Genomic DNA, 2,782 nt, shown 5'->3' on the forward strand with positions numbered 1-2,782 from the left:
AAAAAGTTTACACTTTAAAAAATAATGAAATGTGCGAATTTTATTCCAAATTATATTTTCACACCTACAAGTGAGCAGGTGAATAGTTAGGAAACAACGAAACAGAAATCAAAGTCTTTTTTTTACATCAGAATAAGTCTTCACACGTTCTGTAATTCTAATTCAACCAGCTGGTTGAAAAACTGAACGAATAATATTACAGAAACGTTCACGGGAAGCTTCTGAATGAAAGACTGCTGCTTCGATCTTAATAGTTGAAGTGGATATTATTATACATCAAATATATTATAATATCAAACATATTACTATGTATTACTTTAATTAAGTTATTGTAATAAAGGTACTGTGTAGTGAAATATCAAACATATTACTATGTATTACTTTAAATAAGTTATTGTAATGAAGGTACTGTGTAGTGTAATATCAAACATATTACTATGTATTACTTTAAATAAGTTATTGTAATGAAGGTACTGTGTAGTGTAATATCAAACATATTACTATGTATTACTTTAAATAAGTTATTGTAATGAAGGTACTGTGTAGTGTAATCCACGTTAATATATATATATATATGTTGTAAAATAACACAAACCTCCAAAATTTGTACAACCGTCAGAAATATGTATATTAACTTAGTGTAACGAGAACCATCCCTAACACTGATAGCCCTAAGCTTGTCTCTCTCAAACTTCGTAACAGACAATAACAAAAGACCGAAGTTGAAAGTAAGCCACACTAGTGTTCATCTGACACAGGACAAAAACAAACCACGTGGAATTCTTCAATAAAATATTAGAGTATAAAACCAAACATGGTACACTAATGCGACGAGAAGTTTCTCTATAACCCCCAGTTTATCATTTATTTTCAAATACAGCTGTAAAGTTTCTTGGAGCTAATCTTCTCTCAATGGTAGAAGGTTGTTATTAATAAATCAAAAGCGCCATCTCTGGATAAAATGTGTAAACTTTAAAACAAAAAGTCCAATAAGACAAAGCACTCGAAAACACGTATAAACTCTTTTAAAGAAATATCCACAAAATAAAAAAAAATCACAACTTTTTTTTTTCGTAATCTTACAGGCAGACAAAAAAATATCAGGATGATAAAATATTATCCATAAAACTTGAACAAATTCAGATTATAAAACCGTATTACAAAGAAGAATATTGGCGAAACTGATTTCAGTTTTAAAACAAATGTCTTTTACACAGAAGTCTATTGATAAAATATTTTTATATTGCACTTTCCAGGACCTTTATATTCACATCTATGGTTCTTCAATTAAAGTCTTTAATGTGAATCAAAAAACAACGTAAATTTTTAAAGAATCATATACATGAAAAAACTGCCACTGACAAACAACTGGTAACAGTAAAAACAAGTATACTCTTAACTTCAGAGTTAAAAATAAATCCTATGTGAATCAACCCGGCCTTAAAATGTTTTAATATATATTTTTAATTTTATATCCTCTTTCAAAAGTAATTAATATTTGACAACTTTAAAAACAAACGTGCAACAACAATGACATTAATATAACTAGCTCGTTGTAAGCCTAACAGTAAGGCATACAATGAAAATGTCCGCTTTTTATCGAACTGTTTGTGGTTGTCAGTTATAGTTCATGTCCGAGTCTTAGTTTGTACGGTTCGTGGTAATCGTAGCTTATATGACCTACATCCATTGATTATGTAGCTACAGTTCTTTATATTATGTGTTTACTAACAGATAAAACCTGTTGGTAATAAGCATCTAGAAATATTGAAAATAAATAAATAAAACAGAAACGAATTTAAAACTCGACTTAGGTAACTGTGTAGGCTACTAAGTGTGAGACCAAAAGTATTTGTGTGAGCAATAATACAGATTTTTCACACAACCGGTAACTTACCTGTTTAATAGATTTTCCACAGAACCGGTAACTTACCTGTTCAACAGATTTTCCACAGAACCGGTAACTTGCCTGTTTAATAAGTTTTCCAGAAAACCGGTAACTTACCTGTTTAATAGATTTTTAGCACAACCGGTAACTTGACTGTTTAATAGATTTTCAACACAACCGGTAACTTCCCTGTTTAATAGATTTTCAACACCACCGGTAACTTGCCTGTTTAATAGATTTTCCACAGAACCGGTAACTTGACCTGTTTAATAGATTTTCCGCACAACCGGTAACTTGCCTGTTTAATAGATTTTCAACACAACCGGTAACTTCCCTGTTTAATTTTAAATGCACCAAACTATTTTCAACGACTTCCAGTAATTAATAATTTTATGTGGGTGAGATTAGTGGCACAAAATGGTATACATAAAACAAAACAGTCAAAATTCACAAACAGTATTCTTTCATAGATGCTTTAAGCTGAGCCTTCATGACAATAGATAAACACTGCCTACTTCGTCATGACATCTGTCGAAAAGGATGACATTTTGGGAGATGTCAGTCGTTTGTCTTCAGGTGTCTCACTGACCTGTTGCTACCAATCTAAATGTAAAGACCTTCTGCAAAGGTGTCTCACTGACCTGTTGCTACCAATCCACCTGTAAAGACCTTCTCCACAGTTGTCTCACTGACCTGTTGCTACCAATCCATCTGTAAAGACCTTCTCCACAGGTGTCTCACTGACCTGTTGCTACCAATCCATCTGTAAAGACCTTCTCCACAGGTGTCTCACTGACCTGTTGCTACCAATCCATCTGTAAAGACCTTCTCCACAGGTGTCTCACTGACCTGTTGCTACCAATCCATCTGTAAAGACCTTCTCCACAGGTGTCT

The 2,782-nt window shown here is 32.6% G+C and overlaps 1 long non-coding RNA gene across 1 annotated transcript; it reads right to left on the reverse strand.

The window, feature by feature from the left end:
• Nucleotides 1–826: 826 nt before the first annotated feature.
• Nucleotides 827–2,776, reverse strand: LOC111084136. Its single transcript, XR_002609410.1, has 2 exons — nt 2,151–2,776; nt 827–1,969 (listed from the first exon to the last, which is right to left on the reverse strand). It is a non-coding gene; the product is annotated as an uncharacterized LOC111084136 (long non-coding RNA).
• Between the last annotated feature and the right edge of the window lie 6 nt (nt 2,777–2,782).

Source organism: Limulus polyphemus, unplaced genomic scaffold (assembly GCF_000517525.1).
Source record: "Limulus polyphemus unplaced genomic scaffold, Limulus_polyphemus-2.1.2 Scaffold13966, whole genome shotgun sequence".
NCBI lineage: Eukaryota > Metazoa > Arthropoda > Merostomata > Xiphosura > Limulidae > Limulus > Limulus polyphemus.